Below are 19,146 nucleotides of genomic sequence, written 5' to 3'. Positions count from 1 at the left end.
TGCATCTATCTAACCCTCAGATATGGGAATGTAAAAGTTAACTTGTACCTTAAAGGGTGTGGCACTTCCAGAGTAGCTGTTGGAAGTAGATGTGTCACCCCTGGGTAGCTGCTAAAGGATCTGGGCAAAGTTGTCCATCATCACGTTCCTTTGTCGCTCGAGGGCCTATTCAAGCTAGATTTTGATAGGATCTCCTGCCCCCTCGTCTTTCTTTTCATTTGCCATTGGAGACCATCGGGATTTGTGAGGCTGGTCTTGCAAAGGTTCGACCAGTTCAAGCCCTAACTCCTTATATCCCGACCTCGTTTGGGACATGCAAAGAAAAACAAATAAAGAGAAGACCGCTCTAATACCATTATTCCGGATTTAAACAAGAATGAAACAAATTATAGACAACCATAAATACAAAGATGCAGCAGAAATAATACTTCATTTCATTAATGTCAAATACTAAAATATGCTTACAAATAGAAGTGGAAATAGACTAGCTTGGGCAATGGTAGCTTATCTTTGAGAAGAGATCTAGTGGCTACATGCCTCTGAACTGTAGTATAATGAGGCTCAAGGGCCTTTTTATTATTGAACAATAAGAGAAAACCCTAAACAACCAAAACCCTAACCCGAGGAGATGTAACACCAAGAGTTTATGGGCCCCGTTGGGGTTAGTTGGACAACCAACTTCTCGGGGTCATAACTTGGTCATATTATCTCCGTATGATGCGCATGATACCCCGTTGGAAAGATTTCTCTGAGGACTACGACGAAAAATATAATTTTGTCAAAAAATCTCTAGTGGTAGATTTCCAAAAAAACATTGTTTAGGGTCTCAAAATGACTCCGAAAGTTTAGGACTCGAAAAACTGCTAAAAATAGTAAACTGTGCTACAACTAAGGAAACTGAAAAAATGAAAGAAACAATGGTGGGGGTCCAAGTGGAATTGGTGGGCAGCCACCAATATCCACCTGGATCAAGTATCCATGGGGACTATGGCTACCCTTTGACTCTGTTCTTTCTCTTTGATAATTTTCTCCATTTCTACCTCCATCTGTCTGATCTGGACATTCTGCTCCATGATTAACTTCATCACGTCGGCCTTCTGTATCTCATTTTCTTCAATATATTTAATTAAGGGATCCTTTGTGGCTGGCAGTTTCAGCTGCTTTCTCAATGCTGCAATGTCAATATTTTTCTTCTTGATGATCTCCTCTGAAGCATTTATATCTTTAGGATCATATCCTATTTTGATTATCAAATCTTCCAAATATTTGATCCTATTGTCCTTTGCTAAAGAAGATATCTTCTCCATTTTTAACTAGGACTAAATGTTTGCATATGAAGCCCACAATTTTGACAATGACATGCCACTATTAGTTAAGGTAGAGGATATCATCTCACCAGTCTGTTTATGCATCTCCATTTGATCAATGGGATGGATATATTTGGTGTTGAATTCAAATGCTGTGCTTTTGTAATCTACTGGTGTCTTAGGATGTGGAATTCGGGCCTCAAGGAAGGCCATTTGCATCTTTCATTGTTTTGTATCAAAAACTGACAAGAGTCTGCTTTGTGAACTGGAAGTCTGCTTCCAAAACTGAGTGTAGGTGTTGTTATTAAGAATTTCATTCTTAAGTTTGATCTCTCGGTATCTGTCAAAAACACTTTTTCCTTTTCTCCTTGGACATCCTGCGAAGCTAGCTTTGTATATTTTGACCTTGTGATAGTGAAGGTCCAGTAGGAGATGTAACAAACTTGCTGCTTGTAGATGGTGTTTCTCCAATTATGATGGCAGCTTGATCTTCTGCCTCATTTTCTGCATCTGTCCTAGGAGTCACCTTAGCTCTTTTCCTATAACTAATTGTATAATCCTTGCCCTCACTACCTGTTGTTAATGATGATCCCTCCTCTCTCCGTCTTTTAATTGTTTTCTCTTTAGGAGTGGGAGTCTATAAATTTGAAGTAGAAAACAATTTCTCTTCATCTTCCTGGAATGTATTCTCTGCCCATTCTGACTAGTTCACATACTTCTCCATCTCAAGCCTTGGGGTATGGATATATGGAGTAGTTTTGTTTTCTACTCTCAGCTTAGAAATGATACCCCAAGGGTCATAAGACTATGTGAAACTCAGGCTGAATTTCATCTCCTTCAGGATTTTATCTGCCTCTTCTCCTGCTGACTTGGTGTTGCATATGAAAGGGCCCACCTGTGTTTGTATCCGAAACTGGGACTTCTTCTTAGCCACCAAAAAGTGAATATCAGATGAATTTAGCATTTGTCTAATATATTCAAGGGAAAAAATCCTCATGGGGAGGTATTTTGGGATTTTGTATGGTGCTAACTTGCATCCATAAACTCTGATTTCCATGTAATTCTGGTATAAATACCAGTCTCCAATCTTGGCCTGATCTGTCAAATGTAGAATCCTCTTGATGTCTTCACTGATTCTGGGTTTTGCTAAGCTGCTTAGAATACTCATAGCTGGGTGAACAAACTCTTCAATGAACTATTTATAGGAGAATTCTTGCTGTTCTTTCATCACTAAAGATGTCCAAAATATAACAGACTGCTGGTTTCCCTCTTCATCTAGCTTCTGCATGGAAAAATTGATTCTGTCTACTTGACAATATAGAAACATATAAACTAAAATTGAAGTGTAGTTAAACACTTGTTCTGTTGGAAATTTAAGAAACTGCTCATGGATGTTATCAGCCAAGAATTCACTGAAATTAAACAAAATAGATGGTTTGCTATCTATGGAAAAGATGGAAAGGAAGCCTAAAATGGGTTCATATACCCACTGATCAGAATAATAACCCCAAATATATGAAATTATGGTTATGATCTATTTATCTTGATTAGGGAAGATTGAGGAAGGGTATGGAGGATTATTTTTTAGCAATTGGGCATTTTCTGGTAAGAAGAAATAAAAAATCTTAGCTCTTCTAGGAAAATCAAGCTTCTGATAGAGTTCTGTGAGGGATTATAAGGAAAATGGGGCATTGTTTTCCACAGGAGGAGCTAGCATCATCTGATTTATAGATTGGGCAGTGATTGCAAAAATGATTTCACCAGATGGGGTCATAATGGCTCTTTGGCTGGGAACATAGCAAGATTGGCATTTCCTGGTGAATTCAGGGGCATGGAAGGTCAGAGGGAAAATATAGTGAAGAAGATTGGACTCCTAGAATCCAATTTCATCTATTTTATCAACATATTTATCCTCCATCCAACAATAAAGTTCTAAAAATTCACAGTCGTAATGTGTCTCACTAATCTTGTAATCCCTATTAGCTAATGGAGTATGGTCTAAGTCTATAGATGGATGGATTAATGGATTGATAGAGTCCTCCTAGTTCTTGCTCTTTGGAGGCATAGTTGATCAGTAAATGACAAATATGAATTTGGGAATGAATTTTTTACCAGGAAAGGAATGATAGGTTGTGTCATGAGGAGAGGGGAAAAGAATGCTGACAACTTTTCTAGCTCAGCAAATCTTTTGAAACTGGGTTGCTTTGCAGAGAAAACCTATGAATTTCAGAGAATAAACATGTGAAATGGATAATGAAGACCGGTTCAAGGTTTTTTAAAGAGGGGAATGGTAGGTTCTGTTGAAGGTTGGCGCAGGACCATTGAGGTCAAATGGGAGGGAATGAATCAAATGAGTAATGTAATTTTCCGGGAAAGGTTTTAATTGGGAAACGATTATGGAGACATAGTAGGATGGGAGTGGTGGAGGTGTCAAGTAGGGACAATGATAAAGGGATGAGGGGAAAGTGGTTTTCAGAGGGGGTAGGGAGCGGTAGGTGGTATAGGCTGGGGGGTGCGAAACATAGAGAGGAGGCCACATGGTGATGGGGCCCGACGAAGAATACTGCCTTTTCGGACCCCCCCCCATGGTAAAGCTAGGATGGAGAGGGGGGGGGACGAAAACAAATTTGTACCATCGATCGAAAAATTTTCAGAACCCCATCGCTTTTAATTGCGGCCCTTTTAAACCATATGCAACTAAAATACTTTGTCCTCATGTGCCTTTTGCTATTTGTTTGAGACTGTTGAAGATGTTGGACCCACCAACATTCATGGGATCACCCCGGTATGAAGTCCCAACTAGACCTCACACTGTTTGGTGTGGGATTCCCATCCGGTATGATGGCCATTGTCTTAAGGATTTGCCTCAACTATTGCTTTTCAGCATAGGAGAGTGGTCTTCTTTGTCTTTGGGAAGTGAGTTTCACGTGCCTGGTGAGTGCAAGTGTACTCATGTCAATGGTTCTTTCACTGTAAAAGGGGAAGATGGTGAAAGTGAGTTCCAGGTTGTATGGGATGCAGTCCTAACTCGGATAGGAACACACAACACAATAGGACAAGCATATCTTGCAGAGGAGCAATCCACACAGATGTGGCAGTCACAACATACAAGGTAAGATAACACGTACAACACTCAATGGATCAGTCCAAATGAGTGCAACGATTGTTACACCAAGTTTCATGTGAAAGGTTTGTTTGATGTCTGGGAGAGAAGTCTACATGGGATAGACAACATTAACAACATATACAACACATTTCCATTAATAGATTATGCATTACAACAAATCAAATAGTTCAGATATAGAACACAGGTTAAAGAAACATGCATTACAAGTGTTAAAGATCAGCCTTACAATAGATAGAATACATGTGTGAAAACGTGTTAGCCTATAGCAGGCTTCTGAATTAAGAGAAAGTTCCAAGACACATCATTACACCATACATCACTAACCCCAAGTGCAGCGCGTTGGAGCCATTGCTTACTCCTCAAAAAAAAGATTACAAACACTCTTGGCTATGTGGGAGGAGCTGAAGTGAAAATTCCTTTGCATGTACAAATGAGGGGGTATTTATAGCCAAGGGTGAAACTGACCCTTGTGGTTGTTCGACTACCCTCATGACCATTTAACTTCCATGAATTTTCGACTTACATGACTTTTTTTTCAACAAGTGGGTCTCTTGGACTTCCATGTTACATCACATTGATTGACAACATACCCCAAAGTGGAGATGTGGGTGACACGACTCATGACATGACTTGACATTACTTGACATGACAATGCTGGTACATTCATGTTGCTACTGTAGTGCATGTCAAGTTACAATGCTAATGGGTGATGGATGTCTTCATGGTGTATCATAGCTTCACCTTCGAATGGTGAAGCGCATGGAGTCTTCAATGGTCCTTGGATCGCTTGATGAAGGTTTTGCATGTTGTTCCTTGCTAGCATGTTGGGAGGCTTGATAGGCTCATCTAGTTGCGAAGGTGCATGTTCATTGTGTTCACCCGTTTCACATGCATCGTTCGTTCGTCTGTTGGTGAACTTGTCCTTTTGCATGTGCTCCCTTTGTTCATCCCATTCATCATCTTGCCATGTCTGTTTGTGTACCTGTACCTACAGTCACTCATGACAAGATGACATCAAATCCAAAGCCTCCTAGTCTACCATGACACATGATCATTTCGGATGTAGGTGACTGGGAGAGGCGGTAAGGTTTCGAAGCGGGATGGTGGCTTTGGGCATTGCTGATGAAAACTACACAAGAGTCACTAAGTGATGGAGACGGAACGCTAAGTCGATGATGACTGTCTGTGAGGTCTCGCTCGGCTGGGAGGAAAAATTGCGCAATTTTTGGGAGGGACATTTCAGGCTGCAGGAAGGAAAGGCAAGGATTCTCTACGCATTTTTCAGAATGAATGGGAAGTAGGGGCTAGATAGCCATATTTGCACAATTTTTCAGAGGAATGGGTCGGGTTGCATGAAGGGTCAGCAGGTAGAAATTGCGTAGCTTTTGGGAGGAACTGCCCGCGAGACTGGCAGCTAAAACTGCGCAATTCCTAGAGGGAATTGGCAGTTGGCTGCTGGGGTCACTGGTAGCCAAAACTGTGCAATTCTTAGAGGGAACTGGCAATTGGTTCTTCAGTCACTGGCAGTAGAAATTGTGCAATTCCTGGTGGGAACTGGCAGTCTGCTGCTAGGAGCTGCTGGCAGGAAAATTGCACTGAAGCAAGGAAGACGGATTGCTGATCATCTTTGTGCAATTTATGAGCTAAGTGGACTACTGGACAGTAGAAGGCCTGTTCATGAAACTGTGCAATTTCTTGGATGAGCAACTGGTTGATTGTTCGGATGATTGACTGGTAAAACTGCGCAATTTTATGAAGGAGACAGGGACAAGCACTTGGTGTTTGTCTAGCCTGTCTGCGGAATTTCCTCAGTCAGTTGAGCAAGAGAGGTTAGTGGCCTCTGTGCAATTTTTGAGGGGAGTCAGTCCCAGGGTGACTGCTGGGTCTGATTGTTTGGGTGGCGAGCATGAAAGCTGAATGAATTACTTGCAGGCATCACAACTTGAAAAGACTAGCTTGGTGCTTCTGCGCTGTTCTGGTTGACAGTCGATCGAGTCGATAACGGGGTGATGGTCTAGCTGTCAGAGGGGAGTCTAGTCATCAGAACTTTAGTAAAATGACTAAGCGTGTGAACAATTAAAAGATACATAGCTGATCATACAACACACACTCACACGACTCGACGACGAAATGACCCAAACCATCCAGACACACATGTTCAACATGACTGATCGATGGTGCAAGTGACAAGCATGACACTTGTGATTGACCATTCATTGAGACGATGCTTGAATGACAGTGAGTGTGACTCTTTGTGTGAGTGAGAAAGATGCTTTCATAGCAAACACAACAAGCACATACGAAGCGAAGACTTTGAGCATAACCAGAACATGGTCACAAGCATGACTTAGACACCAACAAGCAAAAACTTGAATGAAATTAACAAGAAATGTGGATGCAAAGACTCACACGAGCTCATGGAGTGAACCCGAGTGTGTGCAGTCATCAAGTGAAACTCTCAAGGGAGGCTCCGAAATTGGCGCAGTCCAAAATTTTGGAGGGTTGTTTTAGCCGCTACAATAGAAACGTAGGATAATACTTTGGATAGAATAAATTTCATGAATATACATTATCCCTTTGTGCCTTTTTCCTTTACAATGTTGATGAGACTTAGGATAAAGAGAAGCATAAATATTCTGGAAACCAAACTATTTCTACCTACCCTTTTAACTTTATTCTTTTTCTAAACTAACATTTTATATTTTTCTAAAGGGGCGCATTTAGACTAGCAAACCCATAATTTTTTTCTTTTATGGAAAATCAAAAACTACTTAAATCCTATCACTTATTTCTCCTATTGATTTAGATTAAACAATTGAACCAATGTCATTTCTACCTAACTATTGATTTACCAAGATTAAACCATTTGGAAAATCTTTATTCTCTAATCTAAGTTACAGAAATTCAAACATGTTTAACCATGATTATATTGTATGATTAAAAAAATACCTAGTCATTGTGGCATTTTAAACAAGCTGCACACAACCTTTATTTGTCAATCTTGAAGAAAACTATGTATCAGTAGTGGCATTTGAATTTGCAACACTTTCAATATTATTTTCTTTTTGTTGTTTCTTTCTTTGGTGGAGTCCTATCTTTCATTATTTTTTCAATGTTTTTTCTTTTACTTTTTCTTCTATTTATACCCTCTTTTCATTTCTATTCTATTTTCTTTGGAAATCATTTGCAGATTAACAATTATTTACAATATGAGATTTCTGAGATACAATACTCAATCACCTAGAGATCCTATAAATTATAGGACCCTAACATGTTGGAATGAGGTGAAGTCTGGGCTTTGGGGTTATAGTACGTCAACCGATCGACAGTGACAATCTTTCCATTCTGTGAAAAGCACATCTTACAGTGAATCGTAAATGCGACAATTGACATTGCATAATTATAACTACGACCCAAAATGATGTTATAGTCTAGGGGAGCATTAATGACTTCAATGTCAATACAAAAAGTCTTTCTGGAAACTGTGACAGGGAAGTTGTGATATAAGCCAAGGGGCTGTGAAGGATGATCATCCCATGCATGAAGAGTGATGGTGGACATGGATAGGTCAGGGGAGCCAAGTTGCTTGCAAACACTTGAAACCATCAAATAGGTGGAGGCATCTTCATCGATGATACACTGCTGAAAAATGGCATTTCTAATGGAGACTGATATTTGAAATGCAATGGATGAAGGTAGAGGAAGATTTTCCAACTTGTCAACATGAAAGACAATCATCTAACCGTTTTGAGGATCCACGAAACCCAAATTGGATAGTAGAGTTTTCCGTTGGGATGAGAACGTCTCGAGGACTTCTAGCGTTGACATGGAAACATGAGACTATGCTATGTCATCTACTATGTTATATGTGTGGGCAACTTTGGCAGAAGCAACATTTCGATGTAACAGACCTTTGGGGATCTTGGGAATAACCTTGAACTTGGGCTGAGGGATTTGTAAGGAACCGTTGGTTGACGATAGAGGATCGATGGAAACTTTGGGTTGGGACTCAATCGCTAACTTAGCTGATGGCTTTTCGTATTGGGCGATCGAGTCTGAAGGTTGACATGCTCAGTATTGACCTCATCAAAATTCATCATAAGAATATAATAATCATGGTGAACATATGGAGGAGCTGGTCGAGATGCCTGACATTATATAGGTTGTGTAGGTTTTAACCCCGTACATAAATTACTTGCATAAGAATTCTAAAAAAAGAAAATAAACAATGGCGAGAGCATAACACATAAAACAAATATACACAGAGTTTCCCCATGGATCCCAAAATCGAGACTACCAGATTGATTTTTCATTATGTTCCTTTCAATGTTACAATACATATATATACATGCCGAAGCATCCATAAACCCCAATCCATTAACCCTCGATTAGAACATAACCATAGTGGCCTTAACCAGATCTACAAAATACCATGGACTGAAAACCATCATGCCCAAAACCATGTGCGAAATCCATGCACAAAACCATAGGTAGGTCCACCCACCTAATATAGGGTCCAATTTTTTTTTCTCGGGGCGCAACCCTAGACCCTGTAGAAGGGGGATACCACCCCCCTCAAACCCCCGACAGGGGGGGCTGTCGCCCCCCTGTGACCCCCTTGCTGCACCTGGTGCAACAAAGGGGGAGCTTACTGCCCCCCCTCTAACCCCTCGGCTTAACGACTGGGGCTTGTCGTGGAAAGAATATAACACAACCCAACATTCTCCCACTTCTTGTTTTCTTTCCACAGGGGGCCACAAGAGAGATTATTCATTGATCCAAACTTGCAACACCCATTGTTTTTCTACACCAAGAGAACTTCTTAGTGCTCACAGACTTTGTCAATGCATCTGTAATATTCTTCAAAGTGTCCACCTTTACCAGCAACACCCTTTTTTCTTCTACCATATCCCTCACAAAGTGATACTGAATATCAATGTTCTTTGTATTTGAATGATAAGCAGGGTTCTTTGCCAAGAAAATTGCACTTTGGCCATCACAATCTATCCTTATAGCTCACTGTACTAACCCCATACTTGAACACAATCTGTGCAACCAAACTGCTTCCTTGCTTGCATGAGTGGCTGCCATGTATTCTGCCTCTGTAGTTGAGAGTGCCACTACATATTGTCTCTTACTCATCCAACTAACTGGACCTCCAAATAGGTTAAACACATACCCACTTGTAGATATTCTCTGATAGAAATTTCCAGGCTAGTCTACATCAACAAAGCCACAAATGTCAAAAAATCTGTCCAATCTTAGTCTTCCTTGGTAGCATAAACCATAATCACTAGTGCCACGCAAATACCTAAAAATCCGCTTCACTGCTGTCCAATGCTCCTTCCCTGGTTTTCACATAAACTTGCTCAACACTCCCACTACATGTGCATTGTCTAGTCTAGTACATAACATCACATACATTAGACTACTGACTGCACTTGCATATGGAACATGGGACATGTCCTCTTCCTTTTCTTGTGTCATGGGACACCGTTCAACAGATAACTTTACACCTACAGGAATAGGAACCTTCATCGGTTTACTATCCTGCATATTAAAGCTCTACAGTATTGTCTCGACATACTTCCTTTGGTTAAACCAGAGCTTCCTCTTTTCCCGATCTCATTTATTTTCCACACCCAAAATATAGTTTGCAGCACCAAGATATTTCATGTTGAATTTGTAGGACAATTTGGTCTTTAAATCCTAGATAATTTCTTTGTCATTTCCAACCATCAACATATCATCCACATACAAGACCAAATAAATAACATAGTCACCAATTAATTTAAAATATACACAATGATCCACTTTTCTTTTGGTGAATCCATGTCCCTGTATAAATGTATCAAATTTCTGATACCACATCCTTGGTGACTATTTTAACCCATACATAAACTTTTTTAACTTGCATTCCAGTTATTTCTTACCCTTCACTGCAAAGCCTTCAGGTTGCTTCATGTAGATCTCTTCTTCGAGATCCCCATGAAGAAATGTAGTCTTCACATCGATCTGTTCTACCTCAAGATCAAAAGCAGCAACAATAGATAAAAGTAATCTAATAGAACCTACCTTGGCAGCAGGAGAAAAAATATCATCAAAATCAATTCCTAGCACCTAGGAATAACCTTTTGCTACCAACTGAGCTTTGTATTTCTCCACCTTTCCTTCTAGATTCATCTTCTTCTTGAACACCCATTTGATGTCGATGGGTTTCCTTCTATTCGACAACTCCACTAGATCTCAAGCCTCATTTTTATGCAAAGATGCCATTTCATCAACCATGGCCTCCTTCCAAAGTTTTCCATCCTCTGAATCTACTGCTTCCTTCACAATTCTGGGATCATCATCAGTAATAGATAAAGAAAAATTTGAATAGAAAGCAAATGGACTATACCTTTCTGGCTGCCTTCTTTCTCGAACTGATCTTCTCACAACCGGATTTTGTGGCTCTTCATTTTCTGATTCCTCTTTTGTTGTAGAGTCTGATTCTTCCTCCTTTAGCTCAAACTCTATCTTCTCAGGTTCCTTTGGTAGGACTTCATGTTTAATAACATATTTCACCTCTCTAAACACCACATCTCGACTGTACACAACCTTCCTTGTTACTAGGTTCCAAAGCTTATAACCTTTTAAACCATCCTTATACCCAATAAATATGCACTTTTCAGATTTATTATCCAACTGTGTTCTTTTCCCCTTTGGAACATGTACATATACATCACATCAAAATATCCTTAGATGTGAAAGAGAAGGTTTCTTACCAGTCCATACCTCTTGTGGAGTTTTATCCTCCAACGCTGATGAAGGTGATCTGTTGACCAGGTAACATGTAGTCTCCATTGCCTCTGCCCCGAATTCCTGTCCTAACCCGACAACACTAAGCATGCTTCTTTCCTTTTCCATCAATGTCTTGTTCATTATTTTTGCAACTCCATTCTCCTCAGGTGTGTATGAAGTAGTCTTCTACCATGCTATACCACAATCCTTACAAAACTCTTCAAATTCCTTCTTGAAAAACTCTCCACTGTTATTTGTTCTCAACACCTTTATCTTCTTCTCTATCTGGTTTTCCACTAGAGCCTCAAGTTCTCTAAACTTTTCAAAGACTTCAGATTTCTTCTTGAGGAAATATATCCATGTATTCCTTTAGAAGTCATCTATAAATGACACATAGTACACATACTTACCCAGTGATGGAACCAACACAGGTCCAAACACATCACTGTGCACAAGCTCTAATATCTGTTTCACCATCTTACCACCAGAGGGGAAACTCACTAGATTTTTCTTCCCATATACATAATTTTCATAGAAATCAAAATCCAGAGAGCTATTAGACATACCTTCTACCATACCTTTACGATGAAGTATTCAAAGGGTCTTCTCTCCAATATTTGCAAGCCTTTGATGCCATAGCATGGTCTTTTCTCTAGAGACCACTAGATTTTCTGCTCCACTTTCAGGAACCATTTAACTTTTTCACCCATCAACAACTGTGCTACCTTTCAACTTGTATAGAATTCTGATCTGAAATCCCCACTAGTGCTCCCTGAACCATCTTGCAAATATCTTTCTCAAATACTATTTTTACACTTGCATCATCCATTTTGCTTACAAAAATCAGATTTCTTGCTAATGCAGGAATATGCAGAACACCCGGAAGTGTTCAAATCCTTCCACCTTGCAAGTTCAACTTAACATTTCCACAACTATTGATTATAGTCTTCCTATCATCCCCTAAGAAGGCATCACCACCATCATATTTCTCATACTCGCGGAATCACTCTCTATGGGGAGTGAAGTGAAAGTATGCGGATGAGTCAATCAACCATGCCTCATGATCTACATGTGTAATTGAAGAAGAAGCCAAGTACACATCCCCACCTTCATCGGAGGTGGCTTTTGCCTCTGTAGAAGGATCATCATCAGATCACTTTCTTTCTCAAGAATTTTAGATTTACAATCCCTTTTGTAGTGCCCTTCCTTTGCACATTTACAACACACATTTACAGGTTTTATTGGAGATTTAGATCTCCCTCTAGATTTAGATCTCCCACTCGAGGAACTATTTTTGTTTTTGTTCTAGGACCATCCTTGTACAGTCAAGATATCACCATTCTGGCTCTCCATATTTTTATATCTCATCTCCTCCGTCAACAAGGATGAGACTATTTCATCAAACTGCAAGGAAGTTGCATTACTACCTATTGCAACAACCATACTATCCCACGAATCTGGTAGAGAACTAAACAAATTGATGCACTTATCTTCATCTGAAATTTAAATATCAATAGATAATAACTGGCTTACCACATTATTAAATGTATTTAGATGCTCTGTCACCGAGTCTCCATCTTTCATCCTTAGGTTATACAACATTTTCTGTAGGAACAGTTTATTCACTAGAGACTTAGATTGGTACAAAGTCCCTAACTTGTCCCACAAAGCCTTTGCCGTAGCTTCCCCTGATACATTAAGAAATACTGAATATGAGACACACAATCATATGTGCTTTTTTCCTTTCGATCCAACTTCTTCCATTATTCATTGGACACTGTCATTGGTTTAGTACATGGATCTACTGCGATCCACTGATCTTTATCCACCAGGAGATCCTCCATCTTGAGTTTCCACAACTTAAAAATCTGACCATTAAATTTATCGATCTCTATCTTTCCACTGCTCACCATCTTCTTTGAACACAAGAGTTGATCCCGCAGATCTCCCACTGAACAGGGTCTACCACAGGCCTGAGTAAAACCCCTCAGTAGCAAAGGCGTGCCCTTGAAGCGAAAAAAACTCTGATACCAAATGTACAGAAATTACCTACATACAAATTCTAAAAACATAAAATAAACAATGAGGAGAGCATAACACATAAAAAAATATACACAAATATTTTCCCCTGGATCCCAAAACTGGGACTACCAGATTTATTTTTCATTATGTTCCTTTCAATGTTACAATACATATATACATGCCGAAGCATCCATAAACCCAAATCCATTAACCCTGGGTTCGAACATAACTGTAGTTCCCTTGACCAGATCTACAAAATACCATGGACTGAAAACCATCGCGCCCAAAACCATGTGCGAAATCCATGCACAAAACCATAGGTAGGTCTGCCCACCTAATATAGGGTCAATTTTTTTTTTCCTGGACTCTGTAGAGGGGTGCTACCTCCCCCATCAAACCCCCCAATTCCCATACTTGCCACATATGAGGTAAAAATAGACACTCGTGGTTATAATGATGATATACGCTGTGACATGCATAAGGTTTTTTCGTATGAAGACCCTTGTTTTGCTTGGGCTGACCGACCTATTGCTGCATTACAGGGTTAGGTTGAGGACCCTGAGGGGAATTATGTGCAAGACCATGGTTACCTTGATTACCTTAAGGCTGCTAGTTCTGATTACCATTCCCCTTGTTCCTTTTCTTGGGTTTAGGGGGATTGGGTCTTGTCTATTGAGCATACACTTGACCTTGTGGAGGAGGTGGCTGTTGTGGCAGGGGGGAGGCATGGGGGTTGGGGCGTTGGTGCTGGAGGAGATGGAGTGTTAGGCAGTACATACTGATAATAAGGAGATGGGGCAACATTGGAATAAATAGGCGGTGCAACAAATGGACCTGACATCTGTTGATGTGGATGGGGATATGTATATGGCGTGCTGGGACCTAGATAAGGGCTGCCCTATGTAGGATTGGGGGAGGGATAATTGTAAGTGGAACTGGTCCCTCCCTTAGATGGACCATGAATAATTTGAGCTAGAGCATATGGTTGAGGGTGTGAAATGGTTCCAACTATGATATTTGTGGCATCAGATGCCCTCGGTGCATTAGCAGCACCAGGCAGAGGCAGATCAGGGATAACAATGTAAACATAACCTCACTGGGCATAGAATAGATCAAATTTAAAGCTAATTGGAGTGTGATGCGACATATTTAGCAATAGGGTCCAACAATGATCTATGAAACCAATCCATATAGAGTCAGTCTTTGAATTCAGGAGCTCTACAAATGCCCGTCCTTCTACGCCATTCTTGAATATGGTAAAAAATGTAGGTGGTAGAAGTTTGATGGAAAGAAGTCAAAATTCGGTACTAATATCATAACGAAGAGGTAACTAGAAATAGGAAAGAAAAACTGTAGCAAGATTCGCTAAAGTTGAATGAGTTTCTCTGCGCTGATCGACATACCACTTAGCAGCAACTCTAGTGAGTGTGCATTGTAAAAAACAAAGACAAATGGAGTCTTCAGTAGTGGAATTTGATGAACACAACATGTGGAAGGAGCAAACATGATTAGTTGGATCTTCTCCAGGATTACCTTCAAACTTTGGGATGTCTGAAGGGAGTTTAGTAGGAATATCTTGCCAAGTTGGATCATGGAGAAGAGGATCATTGATAAGATAGATAAAACCTGGGAGACATAAAAACCAGCCATAAAAGGAAACAAGGGAGTAGGAGTGACCACACCGGTGGGGGCACCTTGGTTGGTACCTAGGTTACCACCCTGGGTTCCAAAACCCATGTTGGTGCCTGACATGGTGGTGATACGAGGTTGAGAAGAAACGAAATCAAAGGATGAATTGGATTAATCAACAGAATCAGAATCAGAATGATGACCCAATGGAGGACTAGGAGGATGAACTCTAACTCAACGGGGAGGAGTAATATGTCCTAACGATAATTGAGGGTGAAGACCTCGAATTCAATGCAATAAATGCCTAGGGGGCGCAATTATGTCAAGATAATAATGATCTAAGAAATAAAGGGCGATGATAGGAATAAAAGAGAAATAAACAACAAGAAAACACCTAGTGCAGTGATGCCAAGTGTAAACTAAATATTTTAATAATGTTACTTTAATACAAGTAAACACGTCTTATCAAAGAAAAATACCTCTAGACTATAGGTTATCTAAATCCTCAAACAATCCTAGGTCTATTATTTCATATGGCCTTCCAAAGAACTTATTACTTGACGGAATCCCATCCCCACTAGCAGAGTTGTCCAGAGAAAGTTAGGGTAGAAAACCAATTGCTTCCCACAACCAGTCATATAGGGTGTTTTCCTAAGATTGGTAACTACAATTACCTTTGTCCCATGGGGGTGGTTGAGTCTTGAGCTTCTTGGTAGTCAACAATCACATGAGATTCCCTTCCATGGGTTGGGCAGCCCCAAGGAGAACCACTCGCACGATGACCTAGCCTAGCCCCCTCTGAATCGGGTTTTTGATGCACTCTCGCTTTGGATCTTGGGATGGTCAAGGATTTAAGCTCCCTAATATGTCAACTTATATTTCTCAATGAAAGTGATCTATGGGTGTTATTGGAAGCCTATCCCAATGATCCAACACCTGCATTGTAAAGATTGTTTGGCCCTGGTGGCCAAGTGGGCTTAATCTATGTGTCTTGATTTAATAAGGTGTAGTATTTCAAGTCTTGGCATGCTGGTGTTAACAAAACTAACATTCTCTTAGGGTGTGAGTGTGTGAAACTAATGTGTGAAGTGGATGAGATATTTAAGCATGTTTCATGATGTTGTGTGTTGCTAAAATTAAAATTCTAAAATACTATAAATAAATATGAAAATGAGAAAAAATAAATAGCCAACCAAGCACACAAAACCAAACCCACAAAGGCTACTAAGTAGCTAAGCAAGAAAGGGTAAAAAAGCTACTCAAATACACATAAAAATGCCTAAAATATCTAATGTCAAGGGACTGAGATCTAGAGGCTCTAATCTATTGTAAATGGCATAGACAAAAAATAAAATCAAACGTGAAAAATGCTGCAAAGGATAGGTGTGAAGCTCTAAATCCTAGGATGCTTAAGGGGATCCTAAGGGGGAAAAGACAAACCCAAAATCTAAAGGAAGAAAAGGTAAGAGAATCCTATCCAAAAGAGCTGAAAAGTAATGGACCAAACTCTAAAAATCAGTGGCTGAAAATGCTGAAACCCAAGACTCCTCACTCAATAAATCTCTTCCTAACAATGTCGAGGTGTAATCTAAACCCTAGAGGGATTTTTCCTTCCTTAAAGAGACAAATTAAGTGTATCCAGACCTAGGGGAGACTGAAAATAGATGTGAAGGTCCCAATCCAGTCTGTAGAAAACACTCTCGGCAATTTTGAAAAAATCCTGGAAAAAATCCAAAACACAGGTACTGACCTGGAACATTGGAAAACACATTTTTTGGGTCAAGTAGTGCGCTCTGGAACACAGATCAAGGGATGAAAAGAGATTTTTTTCTCTCGGGACTCTTGTTTGACAAATTTCTCATAGATTTTTTTGTCTCTTGGTCGGCTGGTACCTGTGACCTGCACAAAGAACCATAAAACCACCAGAATCTGAAAAATTGACAAAAAAGGAAATAATATTATAAATAGAAATTAAGAGGCTAAAAATAGCTGTAGAAAACCATGAAATTTACTGAAACTTTAGTCACCCAAGAACATTGTTATTACACCAATCAATTTGTCATTTGTTAGTGTGAAATTTCTTGGAAGGTGTACCAAAAAAACTTCACTTAAGTCATTAGGTGACAAGTGACCCTAACAACAAGTTGATGGCTGCTAGCAATTCAAATCTGCAATAAAAATGGAAAACTTGCATCAAAAGTATAAATGATATTTAATAGAAAGCAACAATAAGAATATCTAATGGAATAACCCAAATGGAAAGACTTTAAATGAATAAATCTTTTATTAAAAACACCTGGTGAAGGATATCTACAAATGGGTTTGTAAGTCCCCCTCTGTGGGATGGGTTCTTTGATGTCCTTGATGCTTCAGAAAATGATCTTCTCTCTCAATATGTGAAAAACCCAGACAAAATGTGAAGAAATCGAATGGGAGCTCAAAAGAAAAAAGACGATAATGGTGACGATGATTATAATTATGGTCAAGAGTGAATGAAAAACCTTCTTATTTATAATAATGTATTGAGTTAATTTAAAAAATGGGGAATAATAAAATAATATTAACCAAATCAATATCTAACCACTTGGAATACTTTTTTATATTTATTAAGGAGGGAAATTTATTTAGAAATAATTAACAAATAAAATGATTTATTAATTATTTCGTGAGAATTAAGAATGGTGTGAAATTGAAATAATTATTAAATAATGATTTAACAATTCTTCCAATAAGATAAATAAAGAAAATTAAATAAATAGTGATTTATTTAATTATTCATAAGGGATTTAGTCAAATGTGACAAGGAATATATATATATATATATATATATATATATATATATATATATATATATATATATATATATATATATATTTTGTAAGCTTGGTAGGACTCTTCAATTTTTGAGTTTTACATGTCCATTATTCACCTCGCTATAGGGGGAGGGTAGCACAAGATTCAAACCCAAGATATCCGGTTCAGTGAGACTTCATTCCATGGCCATCGCCACTTGAGCTACCCCAGGCAGAAAAATGTGACAAGAAATGATTATTTAAATAATGATTTAATAATTATTCCTAGAGAAAATTAAATAAATAATGATTTATCTAATTATTCTCATGGTTTTTTGGATTTAAATCAAAAACTAATTTAAGAAAAGTGGTTTACTAAATTATTTTCCACAGTGAAAGTGATTTTACTATGGTAAAATTAAATCTACATGGTTTATTTCGATCCACCTAGTTAGAAATGGCTAGGTGATCATTTTTTGGTGATAACACAGTGTGTCTTGGTTGTGTGACCAAGGCTATGATGTGATTTTCAAGGCTGAAAATTTTCAAATCAAGTTTGCAAGCATTAGAGAAATAGTAATTGAAGTTGTAAGAAAATATAGCAATGTTTATGTCCTAAAATAGAAGATAAAGAGGTGTTGTTTGTCAAAGCTATTAGAGAAATTTTGAGGTCAAAAATTGCCCTCAAAACAAAAATGTACAGCCAAAATAAAATTTAAAAAACCAATAGAATTGAAGATGATGATGCCAAGCATGGGGGATGATTCACCACTTTTGGAGTAAAAAGGTAAAATGATAAAAAAAATAAAAAATAAAAAAAACTATTTTTTCAAATTGTATTTCAACTTGTATCCCTAAGATTTTACTCAAATTTCAAGTAGGAGCACTCATTGGAAGTGGAATCTAATTTTTCATCCAAGAAGTACCCACATTGAATACTTTCGATGGAGCCCACTACACAAAAAATTAGAAATACATGGAAAATGTGATTGCAATCACGTTTTTTTCATGTATTTCTCATTTTTTTGTGTAGCAAAATCCATTGAAAGTATTCAACATGTGTACTCATTGGATGTGAAATTAAATTCCACATCTAACGAGTGATCCTGCTCAAAATTTGAGTAATACGTTGAAAATACAAGTTGAAAAAGCATTTCTTTGTTTTTTCACTCCAAAATTTGATGAGGTAATCTAATTTTATTTTATTATTTCCACTATTATTTTATAGTTTTCCTTACGGGACCCATTTTAGAACTTAAAATTTATCTAATGTTTAATAAGAGCTTATAGTGGCATAGAAGACTTGGGAATCTAAATTTTATTCTGATTGTCAAATTGAGCAAGAAGAATGCTGTTAAGGATTTACCAAAGCTTTCAAAACTTGAGAATACAATTTGAAAATATTTTAAGATTGGTAAACAAGTGTGAGTACCATTCGAGTCTAAGGAGGACTCATCCACCAAGCCAATATGTATTTATGTGGTCC

The sequence above is a fragment of the Pinus tabuliformis genome, chromosome X, assembly GCF_031772625.1.
Source record: "Pinus tabuliformis cultivar Carrire ecotype Pingquan chromosome X, CPIR1, whole genome shotgun sequence".
Taxonomy (NCBI): Eukaryota; Viridiplantae; Streptophyta; class Pinopsida; order Pinales; family Pinaceae; genus Pinus; species Pinus tabuliformis.
This window is presented reverse-complemented; position numbering follows the sequence as displayed.